The 16,691-nt window shown below is 39.9% G+C and overlaps 1 protein-coding gene across 1 annotated transcript in view; it reads right to left on the bottom strand.

Moving 5' to 3' along the window:
* Positions 1–16,177, bottom strand: part of camkk1a (calcium/calmodulin-dependent protein kinase kinase 1, alpha a) — a 67,721-nt gene extending 51,544 nt beyond the window's left edge. Inside the window, exon 1 of the mRNA XM_029447507.1 lies at positions 15,775–16,177. The gene's annotated coding sequence lies outside the window, so the exon portion shown is untranslated. The remainder of the gene's footprint in view (positions 1–15,774) is intronic.
* Between the last annotated feature and the right edge of the window lie 514 nt (positions 16,178–16,691).

Here is a 16,691-nt window from a genome sequence, read left to right as displayed (position 1 = left end):
ACAGTCTTGGCCGGGTTGAAATCACGATATAGTAAACATTTTTAGAGAGCATCTTATTTATTTATATTTATTTTACTGCATGGTTTTACAGCCAAAAGGCACCATTATCACTGGCTATTATTCTTTTTTAAATACAAGCTACAATCAGCCCAAACCAACACACAAGTATTCTTTTAAAATATTAAATCAGAGCTCTAAAGATTTGTTTTTCTTCCTGCTGCTCCAGTCACTAGGCCCACAGATTGATCAGGCCCTCTCTCCCGTCGCCTTCCCCTGTCACGTCACATCACATCTACCTCAAACAAAGGCTAGGTCACATTAACTGCAGAGGAAAATAATGCAGGAGTGGGGTGGGAAGCCTAGCAGGAACTGGCTGTTCCTGATGGAGGATAGAGAAAGCCGAGGGAACAGCTTGGATTTGCATGGCTTTTGTGCACACCTGCACATTCAAAACAACCACACACTCCACTTTATCTTTTGAAAAAGGATTAAGGGAGACATTTCCACACGCACACACACTACATGCCACACACACACTACATGCCTCACACACACACACTACATGCCACACACACACACTACATGCCACACACACAAACACACACACACACACACACACACACACACACACTACATGCCACACACACACACACACACAGCGATTCCCCATCTTCCTCCTGTTGCTGAAGCAAACAGTGATTACGCCTCATCATCTTTGACTGAGTGAGCCTCATTCACATGAAGCAGAGTGTTCAGCATCTTAAGGGCTTCTGGAAATAGTGAGAGGGACTTGTTCTCAGTTATCAACTGTGTTCAAGGGAAACTCTCAGCACTATGAAATGCGGAAGAATATATTTATAATGTCAAAAAAGAAACTTATTCTTGGAGGCAACAACAAATGCAGAGCGACACGTCAGTATGTATTGAGTGCTGCTCACTGCATCATACCAGCAGCTGCAGAGAGCAGACTCCAGCCCTCAGAGCACAATAGTGATCCACTCACTAATAAATACACGTCCACCCGAAAGTGCCACATGACACGCAAAATTAGTCTTAGTCTTTCAACAAAGTGAAAAGTAAAGTTTCATCTGACTTGTTTTTTAGAACTAGTAAACAACAGATTGGAAATAAGTAAAGTATTTGAATGTTTTAATAAAAATAAGCTCAGAATTGTGTGTGTGTAAGAGCATCAGTTGTTTGTTTACCTTCAAGACCTCTATCGGCCGTAGTAACAGGACTGCTGGCCATCTTGAGTAAAGCAGGAAACAGTGTGATGTTATTACAGAGCTACCACAAAACATGGGACTTTGACACCGAGACTGTTTGCTTCCTGTTTTCTACAGACAGTCCATGTTGGTTTCTTTTTCCAGATGTAGATTGTGGCTCTATATCATTGGCCGCATACATCACGTGGCAATCTCCTTCACATGCGCTATCTATTTAGCAAGGACACATTCGCTGCATCCTGTGGTAGCACCGCCGAAGATGATTGTGTTTGGTTTAAAGAAAGACAAAAGGCGTCCCAGTAGCTCACCCGGTAGGACAGGCGACCCATATATAAAGGCTGAGTCCTTGCCACAGCGGCCACTGGTTCGAGTCTGACCTGTGGCCATTTGCTGCATGTCGTTCCCCTTCTCTCTCTCCCCCTTTCACAATCTGCACTTCCCACTATCATAAAGGCATGAAAAGCCCAAAAATAAAACTTTAAAGAAAGACAAACAAGCCAGAAGGTTTTCTCCTATAGTAGAGTGATAAAGGGTGCAGCCAGACCTTTCTCCAGCAGTGACACAGCGCTGTGGAGGAAGAGCCGGCTATGTGAAACTAGTTTGTTTTAGCCTTGACCACGGTTGTCCCTAACGTTTACACTTGGCTTTAAAATTGGTCTTAAGTGATCGGAACACAAGTGTTCAGCGCTAAATACAAGCAAATTGAAAAAACAAGACGCGTTGTGATCTGATCACTTAAACCATGTATATAAATATGTTTAAATATATATTTATATGTATATATACACATGCATGTTTTTTCAATAAATCACATTTGTAGTTATTTTAATGACATTAAATTCCACCATAGGACTACGGTATATAGCTATATCATGTCTTGATTGCATTAAGGGGAAAGAAGGTCAGCACACAAGAACACAATGGGCATGTATGACAATCAACAACCACTGCTCCAGTTTAAGTGGAACAGTAAATACCCAAAGCAAACACAGCCAAGGTCCTGCCTCACACAAAGATTATTCATATTGCTGCTGATAAACAATTAAAACTGACAGCACAGGAAGTTAATCTCTGTCAACAAAACCACCTCCACAAAATCTAGCTTTTAACACATATAAACAAAACACCATAATTACAGTCCTTTCCTGTGCAAAACACTTTCCGGTGTGTTCACCTGTCACAGACTAATCCCTGGAACTCTTTAACTCAATCCACAGGATTAACAAGCCACTGTACAAAACATAACTCGCTGTATCTGTAAACCTGTTAAACCCATTCTTGTATAGCCAATCAATGTGATATGATTGCAAAAACAGGTTCCCCGGGCTAGGCACTGAACACAGGGTCCATGAGCTGTGATCAATCTGGACAAAAATACACTCTGGGACAGTCCAAACCAAATCTAGGGCCAGCCTCTATGGGGATGGGTGCCTCTGGCAATAATAAACCCAGGATTACAGAGGATATAGGATATAGTAGTGCAAACTGGCAAGTTGGATGAGCCAATTATTTCTCCTCTACTCACACATGAACAATGAGTCTGCAGATGTTCCTAGAATCCTAGAAATGTCAAGGAGCCCTCTAACAAGAACAGACCGGCCCATGAGCACCACCCCCCTCCAGACAACAGACACATGAAAACAGATCTACAGATTTGTGGTGGAGAGGACTCTCTATATTTTAAGGTGGGGCGGGCCATTGGTGGTGGCTCCACCCTCTGTTCTTTTGGCACAGCTCAGACGGTCTAATAGCTGGACCTGCAACTAGTTAATCCTCTATTTTTAGAAGGAGTTAGTAGCAATGGGCTGAATGAGAAAGTGATAGCATTAGAGGCTGAAAGAGTTAATATGGAAGAGAAACACAGTGCAGCCCATCTTCCATTGACCCTCAAAATTCCCCTTCAAAGCTTTCAATATCACAAAGCTGGAAATCTGTGATGATGTGAACCTGCGGCGGACTAATCTGTTGCTGCTGAAAATGAGAAGCCATCCATCTTTTCCATTGGGAATGATACTCAGTGCCCTCTAAATCCCTGAGAGAGGCAGAATATCCCAGTGATCTCTATCCCATATCATGGCTGTAGGAAACCTGCTGCAGCTTACTCTCGTTGTCCAGCAAACTAATTCAGCTTTCATTCTTCATTGCAGATTCAATAAAAATGCATACTTTGTAAGCAAGAGCTGAACCTAATTCATAAACACACATGGTACATTTCTTTAATCTGGAGCTTTAGGGAGATAAGATCCACATAGTTCTGTGAGACTGTACTTCGACACACTCAGCGTGCCAACATGATCACAATGACAATGTTAACATGCTCACACATTCAGCAGGTATAGTGTTTACCATGCTCCCCATCTTAGTTTAGCGTGTTAGCATGCTAACGTTTGTTAACAAGCACTAAACACTAAGGCTGATGGGAATGGCATTAGCAGAATTGACAACTCTCACACTTTTGGTGTGAGACAACTGCTTTCAGACTCCGTCTCACGCTCTCATGCCACTCAAACAAATCTGTGTTTTCAGAGCGTTGGGCCTTCGGTCTAATGGGCCATTTTTCGGACTATTGGGGTTTCTGAACAATGTGCCTTTGGAAACAATGGCATGGCACCGTTATTTTTGACACAATAATGCCGCTATATTAAAAGTCAAGGGATCACCAGAGTTATTGTAATTCATCCTGAGGGGGACATCAATGTGTGTGTCAAATGGCAATCCAACAAATGGTCAAGATATAGTCAAGATGTTTAACTTAAAAGCCAAAAATGTCAACATCATGGCAGCACTACAGGAAAAGTCAAAGGATAAACAATTCATCCTATGGAGATCCTGAGTGTCTGTACCATATGTCATGGTAAACCATCCAATAGTTGTCGAGATACTTTACTGAAAACCACAAATGTCACCAAAGTCATGAGGGTATATCCTCTGGGTACCATACATGTCTGCGCAGAATTGCATGGCAATCCATCCAATAGTGGTTGAAATATTTCAGTCTGGACTAAAGTGGTGGACTTACTGACTGATAGATCCAGAGATCCACGCCGCTAGCATGGCTAAAAATACAAACCAAAACATTTTGATAGTAATCCAAGTATTCTGTCTGAAAGCTATAGCTGAAACTAATACACTGTCAATGGTGGTGCAGGCTCCCCTTGTTGTGCTTTATAGATTACATGGGCAACAATATTTTCCACTAAACTTCAAAATTATACATAAAGTGTCTCCAGTATGTACGGTCTGACATTTGTTGTTTTGTTTTATACCTTTGCTTACCCACACACACTGTCAGGATGATCTACAGTGACACACTCAGTGAACCCAGATGTCCTTCTCACACAGCACAAAGCCACAGGTGCTTTAACCTCAGTGTGTCTTTATACGTGTGTGTGGTCTAACGAGTGTGACCTGACTGTGTCGTGCAGGTGCAGATTATAGTATTGTGTCAAATAAAATGGCAACATGACTAACAAAATTATGTTCTTGCCCTCTGACTGTGGAAGATTATCCAACACATAATTACGCTCGCTGTGTTACCTGCCATGTATTTTACGTGAGCAAAGACTGGACTCATTTCCTCTTCCCCTTTATGTTAGTTACATGTAAGAGTCACTATTTATGTGTCGGCTGAAGTGTGAGCTCCTTCCGGAACTATATTTCAGAGAATCATCATTGCAAAAGAGGATGAACAGCACTTCCCCCTGGCTTATCTGTTCACAGATGGAGCTAATGTTTAGCCCAGAAGCCCTTTGGTGACTCATCCTAAGCATGTTTACTGCCTTAAGACACAGAGGTTCATTATTTACATAATTAAAGATAATTTGATTAAATATCCTCATCTACATATCTTAGGAGTTGTGACACTTGTAATGTTTACAAGTCAAAGTCAAATCAAAGACCAAGGTCATGATAATTATATCATCTTAGTTCTGGAGCTGTAAGATTTAGCCGTTTATTCCATTAGTGACAGTCAGAAAAAGACTCTACAACTATTTAGATAATTTATTTATTTCACATCGGTAACTTCACTAATTAATGATTTGTTTTCAAGCTAAAATGATGTTTTGTTCAGCACCTCAAATATTAGATTTTCTACTTTCTCTGTTGTATATGATTAGAAACTGAATATATAACAGAACAAGATATGTAATTTAGAGGATTTAGGATGGATGTTTTTGACAGTTATCTGTTATTTTGTAGACTACAAATTGTAAATGTCCCCACTGTGGGACTCATGGAATGAAAATAATCTACAAATCACTCTATAAAAAAGGAAAATAATCTTTAATTGAAACTATGAAATTATTATTGAGCTCTTACAAAGACTGCAGAGACCAAAAACGTCAATCAGTGGAGATGATTTTTATTTTATTTTTTCACTTTTATTACTGCCGCCAAGGAGGTCATGTTTTCATGTCTGTTTGTTGGTTACTTTGTCAGCAGGATTACAGTAAAACTACTGGCCCAATTTTCATTTAAAACCGTGGGCCGAGGACGAACCCATTCAATTTTGGAGTGGATCTGAATCATGGAGCAGATACACGCATTCTTATTCACTTATGGAAACGGCCTCGGTGGAGCGGATCTCACTAGATATAGTTTTTATGATATCATGAAATCATGTTACAATAACAAATAGTGACACTGGGACTATAGTGACTAAAGTCAGCATGATGTCAGAGCATTCTCCTAAAATTACTGAACTGTTATTTTGTCCTCTCCAGACGACCAGTGGGGACTTAAAGCAACTACAATAAAGCAACCTTTAAAAATGACTTGTAGTTGATGGTAGTACACAACACCCAATTTCTCCATTTTACAAAGCTGGATTTTTCTTTTACTGACAACAATTGCCGACTAATGTTTGCAGCTTTTTACTTCGTCCTCTTCTCATGTGCCAGTTATGTTTTTAGGAGCCGGATTCATTCTTGAGAAATTATTAAAATTTCAGCCCTGAGCAGTGAGCCCCTTTCTCCCCTCATCAATAATTTTAGGGACAGCATTGAAGAGTCTTTCATTCACCAGCCTGGTGCAAGCTACAAAGAGAAATTTAGATGCAGAAGCCAGGAAAGGTGAGAGGTTGGTCGATTCTCCAGAACTGGCTTGGATATGAGGAACGCTTTGCTTACTAAAATAGGTTTCTTTCTCAAAAAGGAGAGTGCTGGTGTCAGCTGGCCCAGGGTCAGATTCTGCTTCTCACTCCTCCAGGATTGCATGAGGAAGACAACCAGATCTGCTCTTTCGTGCAATTCCGTCGTCCACACAGAGGAATAGTTATACCGGCCTATTTCAAGGAGAGCGGAGCAGAAATAGTATATAGAGACAGTGAAGAGGCGAGTACTGTCAGCAGAGATCTGAGTGGAGGATTAAGCTCCTTCTCTTTAGCTGGCAGAACTAACTGCAATCACAAACCTGCCTTTGGAGCCTCCAGAGCCGATACCTCCCCCAGCAATTCCTGTCACTGCGAAGAACTAGTAGACAATCTGCCAGAGCCTCCGCCCCCACCACCACTGCACCAATAATTAATAAAAGGAAAAAGCTTTTTTAAAATGTATTAATTAGTTATTTTTATGTTGTCACGGCGCAGGAAGTACTGGAGAAACAGATATAAAAATTCAAATAAACGCTAAGCCTTGCCAGCTGCTTACAGGCCTCAAAATATATCGAGTTCCATCGATTGCCGACGCCAAAGAAAGGATGTGGGCTTGGCTGAGTGCTGCTAGCTTGGTCCAGCATCCTCTTACACGTCACCAACCATGCACTGATTGTTCACAGCTCGGCATTGGTTACAGTTCATTTATAAACATACTGTAAACATGCAGACAGAAACTAAACCCAAATACTTCAGGGATGAGAGCTACAATTTCCCTGTCCACCCCCGTCTCAACCAGGCCTGAAACTAACGCTCTATAAATCTTACAATTACTTTGTAGACGAATCAATTAATCGTTTGGTCTATAAAATGTCAGAAAATAGTGAGAAACAAGGTGCGTCCAAGGCGACGTCTTTAAATATCTTGTTTTGTCAGTCCAAAACCTAAAGATATTGACTTCACGGCAGGAAATATCCAGATTTGAGAGGCTGAAAACAGCATTTTGCTTGAAAAATGTGTTTAACAATTAATCAATTTTTCAAAATAGTTGGCAATTATTTTTCTGTCAATGGACTTATCAGTTAGTCGACTAATCGTTGCAGTTCTCAGCAAAATATTCACTACATTTGCAGAATCCCAATTGCCCAAACCTGCGGAGGTTGAATTGAGGATTTTGCACTTTCTGGGATTTTACAGTGTAAGGGCCAGATGTGCAAACATCATGTACACATAGAAACCATGCTACACCATTTCCCTCATATAAAATCATACCATTTTCCTCATAGTCATTTAAGTTAGCATGCACACATACAGCTGAGGCTGATAGCGATGTCATACATTTTGCGCAAGTACTTGACATTGAGATGTTGACCTGATGATGGCGCTAAATGAGAAGTTAAGGGATCACCAAAGTTATTTCAGTTCATCCTGAGGGGAGCATGAATTTATAAACTAAATGTCATGGCGACTCGTCCGACAGCTGTCGAGATTTTTCACTCCAAAACCATAAATGTGATCCATCGCTTGGTGCTAGAAGGTATCTCCAAAGTCATTAGGATTCATCTTCTGGGGACAATGAATGTTGTTAATCAATTTCAGTCTTGACCAAAGTGAAGGACCGACACGCATAGTGTTCCCTCGACCCCCGCTGCTAGAATGACTTAAAATGACTTGTAACCACGACAAAATAAATCAATATTACACAACGCAATACAGAGGAGCCGGCACATACAACTTAATATACTGTCCTTCCTGATACTAGCTGTACCATTTATTGTTTCTCTAATGTTAACACCTTCAGCTGCATGGACACGGAACAAATACACATCTTTTTTTATATAGCATGTGTTCCGCACACCCCCTGTTGTGTGTCATTGTACAAAAACTATCCACACAATTAAGTCCATCCTTGAATAAGATGTAACCAAAGAAATGAACGTCTGTTAATGCATATCTCATTACTACTGTATGTGACCGATAGCTGCCACATGTGGACGGGGGGGTAAACTACAACAGCCTCTGTGAGTGTGTGGGCATTCAAAATATACAGAAAAGTGTTTTCTATTTATAACCATTTATTATTTGAGCTAAAATTAATATATTTCTGTACATTGATATAACCTCCCGGAGGAAATGATATAGAGCAGATGGTTACAGGACTTTGGCCGTTTCTACCGTAAACCCAGTGCGACAAGTGGCCACAGAGGAAACGCTGGTGTCAGGGTCTGTGGAGTCTGTGGACAGCACACAGACAAGCCTCTCTCGAGGACAGACACAAACAGCCATCAATTATTTCGGTTAGCTCATCGGCCATATGGAAATAACAGCAGGGCTCTGTGCAAACACAAACACGGACGGATGGACACACACACACACACACACACACACACACACACAAAACATTTTACATTTTAAGAAACATGAAAATAAATAAAAAACTATCATAATATCATATAATCTTATTTATATTGTTTTATGTTTTAGAGTAACTGTAATGATTGGATTATTAAATCTGTGGGTCCATTGATCCCAATGAAGCCTATAAAATCCCTTGGAGGATGATATTGTGTGTGTTCAGCTTCTGAATGGCTTCCATACTGTACTGCCCTTTATGATTGTGCTTTTGAATGTTCATGTAACGCCAGTACTGACACTTTGGAAAAGCAAATATTTACTTTATTTAAGTTTATTTACTGGTACCTCAATTTCAGTATTGCTGAAGTTGCAGCCCTTTTTTGGTGGAATCTCTAAACAATATATATATATATATTTGCACACAGCACGACACTTACAGTATATAGTGTTCACGAGGTGATACCTCTGCTAATAATAAACAATCGACCACGTACCTCCAATTTAGGATGACGTGGTATTCATTATTTAGCGCACCTGGGTAAGAGCAGATTTGGTGCATCTGGAGCTGAAGTTGACTTGAGTTGTATTTTTTCTCTTAACAAAAACTTAATTGAAAATATAAGAGAAAATGAAACAAGTGTTGCTGCATGAGGCCTATTGCTTATAGAAAATACAGGTTTGCAGATCATAGTAGCAGCCTTAACCCTTCAGGTTGGTCAAATAATTAAATCAAGCATCAGGAGTGGATACTTTATTTTACTTTTGTCTCCATCATTGCTGAATTATTTGGTTTGACTTCAATCTCCTTCAAACTGATGTTCTGATAAAAATAAATTAATTGGTGTATGTTCCCAGTGAGTGTCTCATTCATGCTGATGTCGCTCACACACACATGCTAATGAGAATGGTGAAGAAGTGCTTGGATGAGGTTAAGTAAAAGATCTGAGAACCCCCAGAGTCCTTACTGGTCGTGCTCTGAATAATGAAGGCTAAAATGCAGATTAGGTTGAGTGCCTGGCAAAGTACCAGCTAATAAGAATCTGGATGCTCTACAAACACAGTCTCACTTCAAGCTTCATAATTATGTTTCTTTTAATATTAGCTGACATTTTAAATCATATTTGGAACAGGATGCAAAAATTAAAGTGTGAAAGATAACATTCAATTACAGCAGGGTGCCTATTTTGTGATGCGTTCACAACGGGCAAGGAGTCCATTTTCGCACTGTGGTACTCGCATGAATTTGACCGCAGCTTCACTCACGCTAGATGCACCAGAGAAGAGGAGTGGCTTACCTGGGTAGGTACAAACAACGTTTCATCAACCATAGCCAAAGTAATCACGATTGTTGCTTTCTTGTGGAAGTCCCAGATACTCCAAGCGTTCCAGGTGCATGACGCCAAACGTAAACCAAAACCCTGGCGGACCGTGACAATCCGATGTTTCTTTGGCATCGTACAGACAATTGCAGTAGGCACAGCAGTGCATTGTGCTAAATGCTAACATACTCACAATGAATCACAATGCTGATGTTTAGCAAGTAGCATTATATACTTTACTATTCTGCATAAAGGACATATACACTGCCTTACAAAAAAGTTTGTAATCAGCTGTTATGTGCCGTTAAAGACTGAAGCCAGGTTTGAAAATATGCAACTAAACCTGTTGTCTGTCCACAAACCACATCTCCAGCATCTTCCCCTCGATTTGCGGTTGTTGGATGCGCCAAAGCCAAATCTTAATTTTCCTCGTTTGTCATGCTTTGTTTCTGTCCACCCGGTGTACAACTTTTTTTTAATAAACAAATCGATCCATTTGACGTCTGTAGAAACACGCGCTAACTAGCATGAAATGGTGAAACGAGTCGCCAGTATGAAGTACCAGGTTGGTGAATTATCCTCCAATTTAGCGATATAAATTATTTTTTAGCAAATGTCCATATTCATAAGCATGCTTATGATAACATATTTTTTTAATGACCTTAAGTGTATTTATTTCTATACTAGCCCATCACGTATCTACCCGTCCAAGAGCACATTCACCATTGTAGTGCTGATAGACCGCCAAAACTGGCAACTCCGCAGTGAGTCAGTGTTCCGGCAGAGCAAGTTTAAATATCTTGTTTCTGGTCTATATTTACATCTTTTATCAATTATTATGATCAATTATTTGTATTATTTGTAGGCTAATAGAGCAGACACTGTGTTTTAATGGGTTATATGTAATAGCCCTGCATGTTTAGTGTTTTTATGAAATAGCTGTATTGACTCCATAATCATATCTATCACCCCTTTATTTAGCCTACTGCCATGCAAGCCACCAATCAAAACCTCTTAAGAGGTGGATCTGAAAAAATAAATAAATAATAATAATAATAATAATAATAATAATAATAATAATAATAATAATAATAAATATATATATATATATATATATATTTATTTTTTTTGGAAAGCTTAGAATCTCGTCCATTTTAATATTGAGATGAAAATCACAACAGCGGTACAATCAGCTCCTCAAACTAGCAAGTACACTCAAAATCAAAATCATAACTTTGAACCCACTTACCTATAAAGCCTCATAAATATCCTCTTTTCAGCAATATTTTGAAAAATAAGGCATTGCCAGAGGTCCACACGTTCGTTTCCGGTAAAAAGATATCCACTGTGAACATCGTCACATCGATAAAAGCCCATGAACAGGTGTTGCAATCTGTGAAATCAGCTGATCGATTTTTACATTGTGTGATCATAAACTTTCATAACGTAATATCTCGTGCGTTCAGCGCTGCCCAGTTACTTCCTGAATGTTAGACGGAAGCTTAGCGTTAGATTGACACTTCATTTGAGCCAATCGGAGCTTCGATGGGTTTTTTACAACCTTCATGAGCCAATGAGTGTCAACTTGATAAGAAAGTGCCCACCCTCTTCTTTTGTTACAGACTGACCCTGGATCAACTCAGCGTCCTGGTGGCGCGCGCATCGTATAGAAAATGAGCGCCTCGTTCGTCAGATGCTTCACTTCCTATGGTTTGTTTTTTCAAAATAAAATTCATTTTCAAAATGATATTTATTATTTAGTGTACAGAAAAAAATACAAAAAAAACATAAAAATATTAGAATAAAATGTAACACTTGATAACACTTGGTTTTATGTTTGTATTGTGTTTTCCAGTCCATACCTACCAGCTATACCCATCTTCAGGCATCTTTTTCAACAACAAACTTCAGGCGGAGTGTATTTTCTTCAAATTCAGTATATTCAGACCACTATTACTCAGTGCCAGAAGCACTTGGAGTGATTATTCAATGTTTTGCAAGAACAAAAAGAGAGTTATCTTTTGAATGAGACCAAAATCATGCAGCTGGTGCAAATGGTTGAAAAGCAGCTTTCAATTTACTTTGGGTACTCCTTAAGAGGTGAAAGCTTGGCGAGCCACAGGAGGCTCGCGAGCCGCGCAATGAGTAACACTGCGGGTTAGCGCATGCGTCATCGTTGTGGTTGTCAGCCAGAAGTCAAAAATGTACTTTGTATTCCGTTTTAAGCCACATTTTACAATACACTTTTTAGAGCTTAACCAAATATTTAAGACGTATGAAGGATTTTAGTCATAGGAAGTCTAAATCTTAAGTTATCAGAGAAACAAGCTGAGCAAACTTTAGCGGCAGCTTGGCACGCAGCCCATCCTAGACGTCCTTCGTCCGCCGAGCTGCGTCGGAGAAACAATGATTTTTAACAAGAAACTGCTTTTTTACTGGCCTGTTTGTTCTGTAGAGGAGATAATTTGGCTCCCTGTAAAAACCTCCTGAATGATGAACAATGAAGGAAACCTAACCCGGAGGAGCTGACTGCCTCAATGACGGCAATGTTGGTGAAAACAACAATTTCATGATCCCACGCTAATTCACCAAACTCTTTTGTTATTGCTTTGATTGAGAGACGTCTAGCAGAACATTACATAGTGTGCGTTTAATTATAGACCATCTTTTTAGTACACTCAGACCCTTTAATGGATATCAGAATCTTTTTTATTGCCAAGCAAGTTTTCATTTGCTGTGGTACGTAGGTGCTAATCGTCAAATATATAATAAATTAACAATATATACAAAATATAGACTGTAGACATTGTGCAATATACAATATAAGCATTACGTTAATGTAACGTGTGGAAGGAGAGAGTGTCAGCGGGGGTCTCTGGCCTTGTTGATGAGGCCAACTGCAGAGGGGAAGAAACTGTTGACAAAGCATCAAAACCTGCTAGTGCCTCACCCCTCTAGGTCATGGTTATGCAATGATTTCAGTTTTCATCCATTCTGAGTGCTTGTAAATTTCACACACAAAGCATCCAGAGGTGTAGCGTACTGATTATAATCAGTCGGGGGATTCATCAAGCAATTACATATTGAACAAATGTAGGGGACTTTTGGTTTGGCACTACCTGCAGATTGTACGTGGCTCTACAGTGATTTAGTGATCACAATCAATTGGTAAACTGCTCATGACATTTATTAAAGACACTACTATAGTAATGACGATATACACATAAACCTACTCACACACAAACACACAATGCTGATTTCCTTTCCCCCCGCCTTACTCAAGTGATTTCCCAGAGGGGCTGAGGGAGCTGGGCGCTGTTTGACATGTCCTCTTTTGCAGTAGCTGGGTCGCAGCTCTGCCATGATTACCAAAGCCCACATGAAGTAGTGTTACAGCCGTCAGCACATTCAGCAAAAAATTAATGGGCAAGAGATGCAGAAGTGATACTGTAGTTGCTAATTTACACCAAGTAAACCCTATAAAACATGCAAACACAAGTCGAAATGACTCAAAACATTACACCAACACCTTGTCAGAATACATCTCCTTCCTCAAAAGGAAAATCCACACAGAGAAAAATAACCCATACTAAAAAGAACAGCACATTTCTGGTAACATTTTGTTGTCTATGTTTTGTTCTCCTTTTACATAACCCGGAAAAACCACAGTTTTGCTGCAAGATTCAGAGTACAACAGGATATGCGTTATGCAAGGCAGTCCCAGGATCCCGGGTTGTTAGGATTGGAAAAGCATTTAATCTCGCTCTTAGTCCCGATACACATCCGTCATACAATGTGTCACAGTCCCTTTTCTGGCATTTAATGCTCATAAAGTTGCACACCAAATATAATATGAATGCACAAGAACAACGATACAAGCCGCCTCCAGCAGAACTGATTCTTAATATTGGCCTCTGAAAATCCTCCTACTGTCAATAGAAACCAACCAAAAGAGAAACTGGTTGTCTCTTTGTTGAGCAGACACTATGCCTTCATCAGGGGTTAAGAACACAAGTGGAGACGTTACAATAATTTGTTGCATGTCATTCATGTACTCACTGTGTTTCTAGGTGCATCGCTGCTGGAGAGTCAACTTCTTTTGAACTCATCCTTCGGTAAATTCAAAGAAACAATTCAGCCCTGTGCCTCATGAATGAGGGATTAAACGACTCATGAACGGGGGAAATGAGCACCACTTGAGGCGGACATGAAGCCATCGCTTGTCATGTCAAAGCACGGAAACTATGTTTTGTTGAGTTGTTTTGGCTTAAAACAGAGAAAGCCTGAGTAACTGAATAAGTAGGGGCGCTACTCACAAGTTTCATAACAATATGATATTGTATAGAGACTTCGGAAAACAATACAATATTTGCTGTAATCATAAAGTCTGCCATGATACGACATCCATTCATTTTAATTCAGGGGCCTGTGATCTACAATAAGAGACAATATCAGATGCCCATACAACACAATCATTTACACTTATATCAACTCACAAAAAGCAACTTAAATATGATTTGATAATTGTATTACTGGGCTATTCCAGACATTTAAATTAAAAACAAATCTATTTTTTTTTTCAATACAAACACAAATAGAGCTATATAAAAGGCAGCACATTACTAATGTGTAAGCACTGTTTGAATGTTTAGAGAGGAGGTGTGCTTAGAGGGATATGGTGATATGTGATGTGGGAATTTCAAAAATAAAAAGGTGCATCTTAAAGATGCTATGTTTCAATGTTTTCACTTTGCATAGAATTTTGTTTTTCATAAGTTGATCATTGAATCGATACATTGATCCATATCAATGTATTGTTACACCTCTATTAATGAGCTCAAAGCATTTTACCAAATAGGCCTTATCAAAATAACAACCATGCAGCTACTATTACAGTCATACTGAACATATTCATTACAGCTGCAACAAAAACAACTATTAATACTAATAATACATATTATTGGATAATGTCCATTTTTCTTATTAATTGTTTAATAATTTTGTGAACAAAATGATATAAAATATGGAATAATGTTCATTTATTTTAACCAGAGCTCATTGGACATTTTAAATTGCTTTTTTTTGTCCAAAAAGATACAAATACTCACATTTGAGAAACTGGAACCAGAAATGTTAGGCATTTATTCTTGATAAATGACTTGATGATTAATCATAAATCAGTAGTGCTGTCTGTTGACTAATCAATTAATCGTTTCAGCACACATTTTACGTCAGGCATCTCAGATATATACACACACACAGACTCGCATGATCATGGGCCAGAGATGGGAAACTGCCTGTCACTAGACTCATCCCTAAAACAAATTATTGGAGACCATTTGGGTCGGCTTGAGAGGTCCCTGGTGGGACCCCGGCCCCCAGTTTGTAAAGCATTACAATTAAATGTCCTATAATGCCGAGTATGAGGATTCAGCATTTTACTACAGGTGCATGACACGGTTAAATAGCACATCATAGGGCGTGCATTTAAGTGCGGCTTCCAATTTCACGGTGCAAAGTACGTGTCCGCGCGCGTGCGTAAAGTAGTTCAAATCCAGTGCAACTGCAGAGCAGTCAATATCCTTGTGTGCCCTCCAGTGAGCAATTCAAAACAAAAAAAGACACAGCGAGGAAACACGTGCAGTGAGGTCCATCTGCATTGCACTAGCAGCTTTACTTATATATTTACACAGCAGCTCCGAAACACACAGCCGGCCCCCGCGAACCATGACTAAAAACACTAATGCACTTGAGATGAGATGATGTTAAAAGTTTAACTTACCCAAATGAGTGCTCGGGCGTGTTTGAGCCCCTTTAAGCGTTTCCAGTCAAAGGGATCCAAAGGGAGGGATGTCCCGCTTGTTTGATTCACTCCACTCACAGCCGATGATTAATATACACTCGCAGGAATGCAAACATACAGGCTTCTGTGCGAGCGAGAAGGCAGGATCAGCTGCTGACCCGAGATGTGTCCCATGTGTCACACCCTCTCTTCCGGAAAATACGGACAGACCGACCAGACCGACTCTGTTGTCTACAGTGAAGCCTGAGTGCAGACACCCAGCGGCGGAATGTACACACAGCCCGCAGCTGGCTATTGTTGCACCACCACTGCAATGTGCACACAGCAGAAGAAGAAAAAGGGCTGCTCACACACACTTTGTGACTGCTTTGAGTCACGTCGACATCACATGGATTACACCAACTTTTATTATTCCACCATAAATGAATCCACGGGTCCTAAAATCCGCCCTGTTCCCGCAGCATGACCAATGCCGTGCCAGTATCCACCGCACTATTATAATCTACTACTATCACCATCTCTGATTGACATGATGTACTACAGCATTATGCTGCAGGGAATTAGATTATACATTTTATAATCGCAGGTGCCACATGTGGGATTTTCTTTACTGCTCCTCTATTGAATATTGCATTTAAAGAACAGTGGATTTATGGAGCAAACGTGCAGCTAGCGCCTCTACTGGACATGTTTCTAAATTTCATTTTCCAATTGAGAAAATTGGATCGAACGTCTCAGTAATTAGTGAAGATAAGCAGAGCGGTCATTTGTGACTGCTGAGGGTAACAATCTAATTACTGACTCCACTGTAACATAGACACTGAACATATTGTTCAATAAAACCATCTCTGGCCATCGCAATCAGGGATATTACCAGTTTAACCTTCATTTCCCCA

Source organism: Cottoperca gobio, chromosome 14 (assembly GCF_900634415.1).
Source record: "Cottoperca gobio chromosome 14, fCotGob3.1, whole genome shotgun sequence".
Taxonomy (NCBI): Eukaryota; Metazoa; Chordata; class Actinopteri; order Perciformes; family Bovichtidae; genus Cottoperca; species Cottoperca gobio.
This window is presented reverse-complemented; position numbering and strand designations above follow the sequence as displayed.